Source organism: Podarcis vaucheri, assembly GCF_965113315.1.
Source record: "Podarcis vaucheri genome assembly, chromosome: 3".
Lineage (NCBI taxonomy): Eukaryota > Metazoa > Chordata > Lepidosauria > Squamata > Lacertidae > Podarcis > Podarcis vaucheri.
In genome coordinates, this window is record NC_138761.1 from 22,028,627 (window position 1) to 22,042,293 (window position 13,667).

Sequence of the window (13,667 nt, forward strand, 5' to 3'; positions counted from 1 at the left end):
TGGGGGGAAAAAGGTGCCCTGGGGGAAAAAGGAAAAAAAAAAACTCCTGTTTTTTCTCAGAAGAGGACAGCAGCCAAAATGGCAGCCACAATCCCACACAATTTTGGGCTGCATTTTATTTGGGCATGGAGCCCAAATAAATGCATGTTTGGGGCCACACAAGCGAGCTTCCCCCTCCAAAAGTGTTAAGTTGTGGGTGAACATATCAGACGTCACAGCGATTCTCCAAACAGCATTTGTTTATTCACAGGTCCAGAACAGAACTGGGCTGAAGGGTTCAGCCAACCTGCTTATATAGAGCTCAACTACAAAGAAACAGTAACAACTTTCTGTAACTATCCATTCACTGAACATCACTTTCAATTCCTTATTTGCATATGTGGACCTGAGTGAAAACTATCTACAGTATCCCCCTGCTGGCCCAGGGTGAGAACTTCAGTACATAACACCAAGCGCTTTTTGGGGGCAGCGATCTTGTGTGGTGCCCCAGAATACATGCTTTGGGGTGCTATGCTTGGGGAAAGTGCTTTTTGGGGGGCGGGGCGCAATCTTACATGATTCACATGACTCACACGGGAGTGCAGATCCAGGACGTGGCATCCCAGATTTGTGCCACGCCGTGTTGCAAGGTGTGTAATAAATAAACATATAAGCAATAACAGAAGCAATAGAATTGCAACTTAAATCGATATGAATATTTAAGAGTGGCCTTTCACAGCCATTCTTCACAGAGACACCGTGGACCACCTTGAGTGGAGCTTGCGGACCCCAGCTTGGAAGCCCCTTCCCCACAATATTCTGTTTGGGCAACAGGGCATATGGAAGATGAAAGGGTATAAGTCTTTCATCAAATAGGAGGCAGTAGGTAAGGGAGAGGAAGAGGGTGGGGAAGAGAGAGGTTAGAATATGCCCTTTGGCTGCTCTTTACTGTGTGGTGAAATTTCACAATATCTCACCTCATATACTATATGGGCCCTGAAAGCAGCTGGAAAGATTTAGAGGCGAATGCCTCTTTTGGTATGAGATTGCCTCTCTGCATGTTGCGAGGGCTGAGAAATTGGCTCAAATGAAAAGCCCAGAATAAGGAAAGGAGCTCGAGGCGATACGGCAGCCTAATCGGTGCCCTCTGTTAAAAGAATCAGCCACTTGACTGCTCATTAAGTAACAGCGAAACGCAGGCCGGAGCCCAGGAGTGCAGATGTCTCCAAGTGATTACTTTGTGCTTTAATGAGATCATCGGCAGTGTCATGAGGTAAAATACGCTCCAGCCCTCTTCTCTGGGAAGTATCAAAGCTCACAGGCTTTTAAGGAATGTCATACGTTTGAGTCATCTTTTCCGAGAGGATAAAAAAGGTGCAGTTGTATGAGGAACATGACAGTGGCTGCGCATGTATTCCATTTGCTCACATTTGGCACTCCTGAGATTTTTATTTATTCGTTCAAATGCTTATGTCCTCGCCCTTCGGGGGGTGGGGGAAACTCCACCCCGCAACATTTACAATTACATTTTCATGAAAAGCAACAATATGAAAGAATGCAACCAAAGAACAGCAATTAAAGCATGGGTAGGCAAATTAAGGCCCAGGGGCCGGATCCGGCCCAATAGCCTACTAAATCCAGCCCACAGGTGGTCCGGGAATCAGCGTGTTTTTACATGAGTAGAATATGTCCTTTTATTTAAAACACATCTCTGGGTTATTTGTGGGGCCTGCCTGGTGTTTTTACATGAGTAGAATGTGTGCTTTTATTTAAAATGCATCTCTGGGTTATTTGTGGGGCATAGGAATTCATTCATATATATTTTTTCTAAATATAGTCCGGCCCCCCACAAGGTCTGAGGGACAGTGGACCAGCCCCCTGCTGAAAAAGTTTGCTGACCCCTGAATTAAAGCATCAAAACATCATTTGCCATAGGCAACAAAAGCCTGCTGGAATAAAACAATAGCTAATAATTGAAGAAAAATTGTGAGGTTAGGGGCAAGGTGTTCCACAATTTAAGTTGAGGTAGGGAACATTTTTACCTGGAGGGCCCTGGTTCCTGGGCCTGGGGTTCGCTGCTCCTGATCTAGGCGCAACTACTGAGGAGATCTGCCCTCTTTTGTCCCACTCAAATGTTTTTCCACCCTAGGTAGAGCAAAGGAAAGGTCTTCTCCTTCTAATTTTGCTGAGCAAGCAGGGTGATATTAGGTCACTGGTTAGTAATTGCTTTGGTTGTCCTAATCATCTTAGTATTTATTTATTTTCTAAATGTTTGGTGCATGTAACAGAATATAACGTGACTCTCCTCGTTTGATTGGCATGTGGGGAATACAAACCACTACTGTAAGAACAGCTGATAAACCTGCAAGCAATTTTTGATGGATTAAAATCTCTGTTATGGAACTAACGTCCCCTATTTGACTCCAAATTGCTCCAGACCTATCCCATCTGATCAGTTCCATTCCTCACTTTAGCATAGTCTCCAATTATTGTTCAGAGCTTTCCCTCCAGAGCAACCTTTTCCATAGCATTCAACCCATGATCTACCAGATCCAGATTTAATTCACTAACAGAATTTCCAGCAAAGCCAGGTTTACTTTTGCTTACTAATAAGCATAATATTCTTTAGCACACTCATTTATGTGCATGATTTAAGAGTTGCATTTCTGCACATATTATTTAGCCGAGGAACTGGATCTCAAAATCTGGAGAAGTGTGAATTTTGAAGGATGTAATCTCACTGGCCGTGGTGCCCTTCCAAAGTGATGTTCAGGACCCCTATTATTCCTAGGCAGGCATCAGAAACAGGAAACATGTTGATCATCTGAAAGCCTAGTGGCTGTATACAAGACTGCAATAAATTTGGTAGGGCCAGCTCTAGAGATAAAGATCCTGATTCCTGAATTAGAAACAAATTCAGCTCTACATTTTGGAGTTGCCCCATAGGTGGGTCGTAAAAGTACAGTGGTACCTCGGGTTAAGTATTTAATTTGTTTTGGAAGTCCATTCTTAACCTGAAATTGTTCTTAACCTGAAGCACCACTTTAGCTAATGGGGCCTCCCGCTGCTGCCACGCCACCGGAGCACGATTTCTGTTCTCATCCTGATGCAAAGTTCTTAACCCGAGGTACTATTTCTGGGTTAGCGGAGTCTGTAACCTGAAGCGTCTGTAACCTGAAGCTTATGTAACCCGAGGTATCACATTTTTCATGGTGTAAAAATGAGCCCATCTTTGATGAAAGTGTTGACTTGTGTTTTCCTTATGGAAATTGCCAGGGAGTTATACTGGGGGGGGGGGTTAATGTTGGAACCATATAATTCAAATAAAGGTGGCCGTAAAGCCCGACTATGCTTGCCAGGTGTCAGGATCTGATCCTTTTTGTTTAAGCTCATACCATTTTTCTCAATATGAAAACAATCAATGAGAAACTGTTGGCAGAGTTTAGCTTTAATGACATCTGGAAAAAACTTGTGCCATAATAAATATGTTAGTCTTTAAGGTGCCAGGAGAGCTTGTTTTTTCAGCCACTAATGTTAATCCCATGAATGCAGTAACAGCAACAACGAAAAGTTTTTAGAGTTTACAGGTAATCTTTTTAGGAATCATCAAAGAGCAAAACAAATCATGAATTAGAAGGAAATTATATGGCAGATGATTCACACAGACAATTTCAGCCAAGCAAAGCACAAGTCTACATGGAGGAACAAAAGCAAAAGGCATCTTTGGAGCAGAAAAGATGCTTATTGTGGAAAGGGTTTAGGAGAAGCAAAAGAGGAAAGCCCAAAGGCAGTGATTACAGTCATGAATGGCTTTGAACAAAATAAATAAAATGACCGTGGTATGAGAGACCAGCTATTATACCCCTCCTTTTCCGAGGAGACACCTGTATATGTGCTTTTGTTGAGGGATGTCTGGTATGAGACTAAGCCATTGACATCAAAGTAACCTAAACAGTATAAGAAGTGATGTAAAGTGATGAGCAAAGATGACATAAATCATCTGATATCCAGGGGAGAGAATGGAAACATACCTCCATAATAGGTAGTTGGCTGGGTCGTTGGCTTACAACACCGGTAAAGTTCAAGGTGAAAGTGACAATGCAATGCCCCTTTAGGGGTTTGTGTCAAATGAAACAGGGACATTTTACTTTTTGTGCAAGAAACTAATTGGGCGTTCAAATGGGGAACATTTAAAGAAGCATTTTGTAATAAGCTGCTTTAAGCATCACAAAGAAGGGGAAGTGTGGGGAACTTGTGCTTTTGCTCCACATGCTTCCGGGTTTTTCTTCTTGTTATCAGAACCACAGAACTTTAGAGTGGGAAGAGATTTCATAGGGTGCCTAGCCTGAAATTTGCTCAATGCAGGATCTGCGGGGCAGGGTGCAAGTACAACATCCCCAACATATAGCTTTCCAACCCTTGGCTTAAATACCCCCAGCGGAGGACAGAACCCCACATCCTAGAGATCTGTTGATTGCATCTTGCTGTTAGGAAGGTTCTCCTAACGTCTAGGTACAAAGTTCTGCCTTGAAATTTCCTCCCGATTGGTTCTAGTGCTGCCCCTTGGAGCAAAATGCCCTATCTTCTGTGACTGGTGTGGAAAATCTTTGGCTCTCCAGATGTAGCTGAACTACAACTCCCATCAGCCCTAGCAAGCATGACAATGGTTAGGGGTTATGGGAACTGTAGTTCAGCAGCATCTGGAGGGCCATAGAATCCCCACACTTACGTCTATGTAACAGCCGTGTTTGAAGATGTATGTCCTCTCTCCTTTATTCCAGTGGTGGCTCCATGTTTTGGGTGTCCCTTGGTAAGAAGCCCTCAACTGAGCCCTCTCTGAGTGGCTCCACTTCCTCATTGCCACTGTGTGCATGGGGCAGCACCACCCATATAAGTGAATAGTGTACCTGAGTGAGTGAAAAGTGGACAGCTTTTCTGTTGCTGCTGGTGTCTGTTGCAGTACAGGGAAGAAGACCATTCTCCCTTGTCTGGGGAAGAATTCAAAATCTGTGGGAATGTTCAGGGTGACAGGACAGGATATATTGTTTGTTAATATCCTTCCCAACTTGCGCTAGCAAGTTCCCTTACTTAGCAGAGTTACATTTCCCTTTTTACATGCACAGCAGATAGCTGGCTGCAGGCTCGTGTGAGCCTCTCACTATTATACAATTCAGTCTGTCTCAGATTGAATTGTATGTTCCTGGTAGGTTCCCTTGAATCTCTCTTAAAAGAATAAAGACGCCACAAACTTCTTCAAAGTCAATAAAAGAAGTTTACTCACATCAGTTCACAGTTGGATTCCTGAAGGCAGACTTAGTTACAAATATGTACATGTGGATTTACCTCACAGGGGGAATAATCCCAGTGCTAGCTGAGAGCTAGCAGAGCAGTCCTAGCTAAACGAAGAAGGAAGCCAAAAAGAGGGAGAGTGCTGCGTGACTCATCCTTTTGTTACCTGGACAGGTTAGGTCATGCCCACCTTCTATCACATGCCAAAGGAAGGATGCTCCAGCCAGGAGGAATAGGAAGTTTCGACTGGCTGGACCAAACATTCCCTCGCATGTCTTCTCTGACATTACAATGAATGTTGTACTTGACTGCCTCTCATGGATCACATCCCACACAATCCCCATACAAGGGCTGCATATATAGAGGGAGGAGTAGTGCATAAATGCAGCCCACAATAGACCATGTAATGCAAATATTGCAAAGTGGGCTGACATTCACAGATGTTCTTCCTTAAGGGAAAGGGAGCCTTCCAATGCAACAGGAGCTTCATAGCTGCCAAGTATAGAGCTGTCTCTCCATTGCAGCCATTGGGAAAGCACACTTGGCGTAGGATGTCCTGGCCCACATTGGAGCCCCTTCTCTGGGTCTCTGACTATGCGGGTAATTGTGCGATTGAAATCAATATGGGGAGAAATAAATATACACAGAGGATAATAAAAAACCTCTCTCTGTGGGCTTTCGGCTGAGTGCCTCGGATCATCAGCATCTCCTGCATAGCATGGAAATGGTTTGTCATCAGGAGTTCAGCGTGTGGCATGTGCTGAAGAGATAAGATCTCTATTTCCCCCCCTTACCTCCCAAATTAACATGCTAATACATTGTCCCCAAAGAAACGAGGAACATCATCAAGCCCTAAGTACATAATTATTCCTATTTCCAATTTAACATTATCTAGCTGGGGTGGCTTGAACTCGGGCGGGAAGCCAGTTGCGTCTTCCTTTTATACGTTCTCCGTGCCAGTTGCCTCGGGTGCCTTCCTGTCTGCTTTATATGAGCATAATCTAGGCACATGGTCTCCACCGGTATCATATATTTGGAATTTATTTTCTCAGATGCTGTGCGACCGAATATAATCCTTTGGCAGGGAAGTTGGTGGGCGGGGGCAGTGGGTGGAGGGAGAGCAGGCGCTCGTTGATGGCATGAAGTCTCCTGTTTGGAGCCATTTACTTTAACACAAAGCGCACATGATGCCGCAGCTCAGAGCTGCACTCCTGAGCTGTCATCTCTAAATTGTGGAGGTCACCGCAGGGATTGCCGGCATGTTAATGATGTCAAACAAAGGAGACAGTGACTGATTTCATATTGTCAAAGGAGATAAAGTTGTATGCTCGTGAGGCTGTGACAAATATGAAGGGTAACTCTGCAGGAAATGCCTTTGACCGATTCCCACTAAATGCCCGGAATTGTGTAAAAATAGGATCACACGAAACAAGTTGGTGTTTGTGTGTGTCTCGTGCTCTGTAGCAATCTCTTTATCTTCATATTTAGTTTATATGCAAATAGTTGTTAAAAACTAGGGGTTTGTACGTGCCTCAAGATTTTCCTTTCATCTGTATCTGTGCTTAGGAAAACAACGCTGATTTGCTTCTGAGTCACTCTATCCACTTTCATTTGCAATTTGGCTCCTAAGATGGTGTTTAGAAAATGAAGTTCTGTGATCCTCATTCTCTCTTACGGGGAATCTAAATACAGCTATGATCTTCCTGCCACTTTTAGCCAAAGCAAGTTAAATTTGTAGGTCCAGGGAGGCCCTCCAGAGTGGATTAAGCTGGCCACACTGTAGATAAGCAAGTCTATGGGCTCTTATTTATTTCATGCCTATTGCCTATTGAGATCAAGCAGGAACCTTCACTTTACTCTTTTCAGTGCCTGCTAAAAACATTCCTGTTTAGGCAAACCTACCCAGATGTTTAGAAAGTTGAGGTAATTTTAATCTGTTTTAGTATTTTAACTGTTGTATTTTTCAAAGTAGAGTTGTAATGCTTCTTGATTTTACTGTTTTATCTTTTTGCAAACCGCTTTGAGGTGTGTGTTTTTTTAAAAAAAAAATCAAGCAGTGTATAACTTTTATGAAATAAAGTAAGTAAATATAACAAGTTCATGAATTGCTTCCCATGAAGCATCTCAAAACAACATCACAACACAATGGAAATCCATATAAAACAATTGCATATATAAAACACCCCCAAAATATATTTTAAAAAGTGTTAAAATAATTATGTACAAAAAACAATGTAAAATCCAATAGACTTACAAACTGGGATAAAAAAATGTCCACTTAGAAGACTAGTTGGAAGAGGAAGGTCTTTGGTAGACACCAACATGACAACAGTTAGCTGACACCCTGGTGATATCAAGCATTACTCGATTCTTTGTTGGTTGCACCTATCAGTTCCTCACAGGTGCATGCAGCCAAAGCAGAAGGATTTAACCTCTCACTCATCAGGCAGTGAGTGATGGTTATATCCTGCTCAAAACGCTGCAGGAGTGAACTCACCATTCATCTGCTGAAGAGCAGAGAGTCCAGTCCTTCTTGGTGTTGCTGCGCCAATGCATTCTTTGCAGACAGTAGGACAGGACTCACCCCACTGGTCAACTCTGAGGGGTAGGTAGGCCTGCCCACCTCTCAGCGCTTGATGTTATTATGATGTCAGATGATTGACATGTAGGTGCCTCCATTCGGCTGTCAAAGTTTGTCCACAGGGTGAAGGTGTCGGGAGGAAAAAAAAAACACTTGGAAAGAGGGCACAGAGGAGTGTGACTGTGGGTAGAAATCTCCTACTTTGGCAGAACTGGAATATCTTCTCTGTACTAAAGTTAAGAGGAACGCAGGTGGCGCTGTGGGTTAAACCACAGAGCCTAGGATTTGCCGATCAGAAGGTCGGCGGTTTGAGTCCCCATGATGGGGTGAGCTCCCGTTACTCGGTCCCTGCTCCTGCCAACCTAGCAGTTCAAAAGCATGTCAAAAGTGCAAGTAGATAAATAGGTACCGCTCCGGCGGGAAGGTAAACGGCGTTTCCGTGTGCTGCTGTGGTTTGCCAGAAGCGGCTTAGTCATGCTGGCCACATGACCCAGAAGCTGTACGCCGGCTCCCTCGGCCAGTAAAGCGAGATGAGCGCTGCAACCCCAGAGTCGTTCACGACTGGACCTAATGGTCAGGGGTCCCTTTACCTTTACCTTACTAAAGTTAAGAGCGCTATCTTTTGCTCTGTTTATTTCTGCCATCATTTCTCTCTGGCCACACCCACTTTTCACCTCTGACCACTGGGATACAGCCAGTGTTGCCCATTATGGGATGGAACCCTCAGGCTGAAAATGATGTCTCACCCCGATACAGAATATAGAGTATACTGAGAACCCATTGCTAGCGTTAAATCCAGTAACTTACAAATCTCAGACAGATTTCAATCACCTGGAAGCCTGAAGCAGACCATGTTGTCTTATGTCAATAACATTTTGCACAAGCCCCTCAGGTGAAGATAGACTGGAGGGGTGTCCTGTAGCTGCCTGAAACCCAATACTTCCTTCCTTGCAGGATTAGAGTCATATTGTCAATATCATGTCAATGTGAAATGGAAACAGCAGTGTTTACAAAATTAACAAATGGACTTCAAGTTAAACACTGGGCAATTTGTGAGACAGCCTTGACCAGTCTCAAGGGATTGCTTGCAGGTGAACGTTCTGTTTTTCTTTCTGGATTGACTTACATTAACATCATGTCATTTTAAATTGCTTTTCTTGGGAAAATAGGCTGGCGGCATCATTTTAATACCCTGAGTGCTCTTTCTGTTAACTTTCCTTTCTACTTTGCTTTTACTATGAAAAATCTAGGGACTGGGAGAAATTTGATGTTTGTTTGCATTTTCATGAGCAACTACGTAGGTTGCACTTCTTGAACTGACACACGAATCAAAGCACAGCTATCTTTTGAAATTTGCAGTTCTCTGAATTTTGTGATGCAGTTCGCCAGCATAACACTGTGTAGAAAAATGCACGTATTAGGCAAAAGTGTGCATACATTAATGAAAACAGCATATAAAAAATGCATCATAGTAGGGAACATTGTTTGCAAAAAAATATGTCTAGAGTCAAAAGGGCTTGCAAATATGTGCATATTGGGAGAAATGCTGGTGAATTTTCATGAGGATTTAGAAATAAAATTGGAAAGGCGGAGAACTGAATTTAAGACAGGGAAAATGAGAAACTGAGGAAAAATCGAATTGACAGATCCATGCATCGGGGGTGGGGGGAAGCTACACACAACACATTGGGTGTCTAGTTATGCAGAAGGAGAAGAAAACTATCCTGTTGCAGGCAGTATATACCACATTGCATAGTTTCAGCTCTTTGGGGCAAGTACAAGTTCTGAATTGCAATGTGGGGAATCTGTACACTGGTCAGTAGCCAGTTTTGTTGTGTGGGGCTGCTTTGAGAAAGGGGGAATGCAGCAGCAGGTCAGATGGATGGGAGTGGACTGCCTACTTGGCTTCCCAACATCACTGCTGGCTTCTGAGAGGGAGAGAGGAAGGGGTGAGGAACCAGGCAGATGAGTGCGGTGTGGGCACAGTAACTGGTAGTGACATGTGGCACTGGCAAGCCGGTAAGCAATACAGCAAGCTCTGTCCACATGACCTAGCCATCTTCTGCTGCCTAACTGCTTTCTCAAAACAGCCCACATAATAAAACTAGGATGGCTTGCCCATCAAATTGTTCAATAAGTAGGTACAGTGGTACCTTGGGTTAAGAACTTAATTCGTTCTGGAGGTCCGTTCTTAACCTGAAACTGTTCTTAACCTGAGGTACCACTTCAGCTAATGGGGCCTCCCGCTGCCGCCACACGATTTCTGTTCTCATCCTGAAGCAAAGTTCTTAACCTGAGGTACTATTTCTGCATTAGCGGAGTCTGTAACCTGAAATGTCTGTAAACTGAATTGTCTGTAACCCAAGGTACTACTGTACTGATAATAGAAAACAGCTTATATATAAATAGTAGCCTGCTGCTGTACCTGGTGAGCAAACACCCATTTAATGCTGTAATCTGCCCTGGGGCCTTAGAGTGGCTAGTAAATCAATCAATCAATCAATCAATCAATCAATCAATCATAGATTTGCCAACTTTTTTGAAGCCCCTGCGCATGTCCATTTAATAGCAGCTTGATATCCAGATAAATGTAAAGGTAAAAGGACCCCTGACCATTAGGTCCAGTCGTGACCGACTCTGGTGTTGCGGCGCTCATCTTGCTTTATTGGCCGAGGGAGCCGGCATACAGTTTCCGCGTCATGTGGCCAGCATGACTAAGCCGCTTCTGGCGAACCAGAGCAGTGCACGGAAACGCCATTTACCTTCCTGCCGGAGCGGTACCTATTTATCTACTTGCACTTTGACATGCTTTTGAACTGCTAGGTTGGCAGGAGCAGGGACCGAGCAACGGGAGCTCACCCCGTCGTGGGGATTCGAACCGCCAACCTTCTGATCGGCAAGTCCTAGGCTCTGTGGTTTAACCCACAGCACCACCATATTTGATGGTAATTGTGCTTTTCTCAAAGCTATGTTTGCTGACTTCTGCATATCACGCCATTGTCAATGGCAGAGGAACATCCTGTACTATTTTTTTCTGGCCAGTTGGCAACCCTACATTGTGCTGGTTTAAACATGCTACTAAAACGAGGTGCAGCTAATGACCAGACCTGTGGATACTATCCCTTCCCTGCTCCCCAGTTTTCACCCAAATTGTGCTGGAGGGATTAAAGTGACATCCTGAAGCCATATTAAAATGTACATGTCTTGTTTGTTTACTTTTGAGGTCTCCCTATGATCATAGCTTGCTTGGATCTAATCATGCGATTTGCTAGCTCTTGTCACTCGCCTCCCACCCTTTTATGTATATTCCGCAAGTTTTCAAAAGCCCATCTATCAGCATCTTGAGAGTTTCTTCAAAAGATCATGTAGTGTCTAGAAAATAGATCTGCCAGACAGGCTTGTCGTATACACACATATTTTGTTATTAAATGTGTTCAGGCATGAATTTTGGCAGGGTTTCTTCACAGCTCTCTTGAACTTTACTTGACACCTTTTGTGGCACGTAATATATCTGCGAAGCAATACTAAGGAAGGGGGTTTAACTCTTTTCATTATGAGCCCACAGTTCCCTTCTGTAAATATTGTCTGGAGGACATCACTGACTAATCATTATACCAAATGGAGAGATCTGTGTTGCAGGAGTTCTGGACCAAATTGACTGCTTCTGCGGTTTTATTTAACTGCACGGTGTTAGGAGAAAGTTAGGAATGTGGGGCTCTGTCACCGCAACACTGTGACAAGAGAGAGAGAGAGAGAGAGAGAGAGAGAGAGAGAGGCGATGTTTCTGAAACAGGAAATACCTTGAGGTCCAGAATTGTTGGTAGGCTTGGCCAACAAGCCAGAAAAACAGTGGGGAAGCCAGTCATCCAAAACGACAAAGAGTGATATACTATTTTTCTCACATCCATATGTAAAATAGACATAGATAAAGATACGGATTTATATCACTAGTGGGTACCTCCCCCAAAAGGTAGTCAGCTGGATTTTGTGGTCTGGACATACTCTGAGACATTGTGATCGCTATACATGTGTGAACACGAGACATATAAGAGTAAACATCACAGCACAAAGGGCAGCCTGCACTCCAATGCTCAGCAAGCCAAGCCACATTCAAAAATTTGGGCTGGGTAAATTTGGGTTTTGCCTGAAATTATGGGGCGGGGGAGGGATTTTTGCAGTGAGAGCTAGGAACATTATGCTCAGTTCTGACAATCTTCTGAATGGAATTGTTTAGCCCATGGTTTAGAGACTCGTCCTCTTTCCTCTCCTTTCACACAGGCCTTTCCATCCCATGTTCCTACTTAGTGCCCCTTTGTTGTTGTTTAGTCGTTTAGTCGTGTCCGACTCTTCGTGATCCCATGGACCAGAGCATGCCAGGCACTTCTGTCTTCCACTGCCTCCCGCAGTTTGGTCAAACTCATGCTGGTAGCTTTGAGAACACTGTCCAACCATCTTGTCCTCTGCCATCCCCTTCTCCTTGTGCCCTCCATCTTTCCCAACATCAGGGTCTTTTCCAGGGAGTCTTCTCTTCTCATGAGGTGGCCAAAGTATTGGAGCCTCAGCTTCAGGATCTGTCCTTCCAGTGAGCACTCAGGGCTGATTTAGTGCCCCTATCTATAGCTAATTTGGCAAGCTATGTTTAGTGCTCATCCCCAGCAAACCAGGATCAGAAAATGTGTGCGTTGCAAAACAGGGGAATGAGTATTCTGAGAGACTTGGGTTTTCTAGCACCTTAGACAGCAAATCAAACCCCCTTTGCACCCTTCCCTCTGCTGGCTGCCTGTTACCTGTGGAGTCACAGCAGCATTGTTCCACAAGCATGGCACTCCCCTTCCTGCAGCAGCCAATGGGAAGCCATGAAACAGGAAGTCCAAGGGTAGGGAGGGTCTGGGATCCTGAGTAGCCCTGCTGCCATCACATGACAGCATCCAAGCCCAATCACTGTGCCATCTCCAAACTGGCACAGCAATCCACCAATCCCTACCTTCCACCTCAGCCAAGGAGGAAAGGAAGTTAGCGCCACAGCCTTTCTATTCTAAAGAAGATCTCATTTAATTGTTCTGTGTAGGTCTGATCCTGTAAAAGTAAAAATAAAAACTGCCTTCTTGACCATAAGTGAAAAAATGCCAGGCGCACCTAGCATTTCTGAGTCATCTACTGTATGTAATATATAATAAAGTGTTCAGGCAACTTGTAATTTAAAACAAATACACAACTCGATGTAACAAATCAAAACTATGCAAACTTCATGATGACTCATCGAATTCAACAACTAGCAGAATCCCCCCAGTGAATGCAGACACACATGGAAACTCAGATCAATCAAACAGACCGCACTAAACAATATTAAAATGCTGGCTGGCAAGGCATGTAAAATTGCTATAAATGCTGAAAACTCTGTAAAAGCCTGGGAAAGCTTTTACACAGAAGGAAAGCCTTCACCTAATTAATTTTGATGTACAAATGTGAGAGGGTTTCAGTGAGTTCCAGTGACTCCACTAGATCTTACATGAGAGTTCACCCTAAATGGACGTGGTCTTGCCCCAAATCAGCACTGTGATTGGCCACCACTGGCGGAGTTGGGGGGGGGCAGGGAGGAATGCCTGGGGGGTCTTCTGCAACCCGAGGCAGCTGTGACAGCTCTGAGTCCAGAGTATGTATTTGGTTGTGGTTCTTATTTTCAGCCTGCAAATAATATGTACCTTATTGGCCCGAATATAAGCTGCACTTTTTTTCCAAATTCCGACCGTGAAATGTTAAAGCTCGGCTTAAATTCACGACCTTACAAAAATTGGCTTTTACGATATCGCTGCTGAAA

General features: G+C 44.0%; 1 long non-coding RNA gene across 2 annotated transcripts in view; it reads left to right on the forward strand.

Moving 5' to 3' along the window:
* Positions 1-911: 911 nt before the first annotated feature.
* The window catches only part of LOC309529741, an 81,698-nt gene continuing 68,942 nt past the window's right edge, over positions 912-13,667 (forward strand). For both annotated transcript variants that reach the window (XR_014218398.1, XR_014218399.1), the window contains exon 1: positions 912-1,252. This is a non-coding gene — a long non-coding RNA (uncharacterized lncRNA). The remainder of the gene's footprint in view (positions 1,253-13,667) is intronic.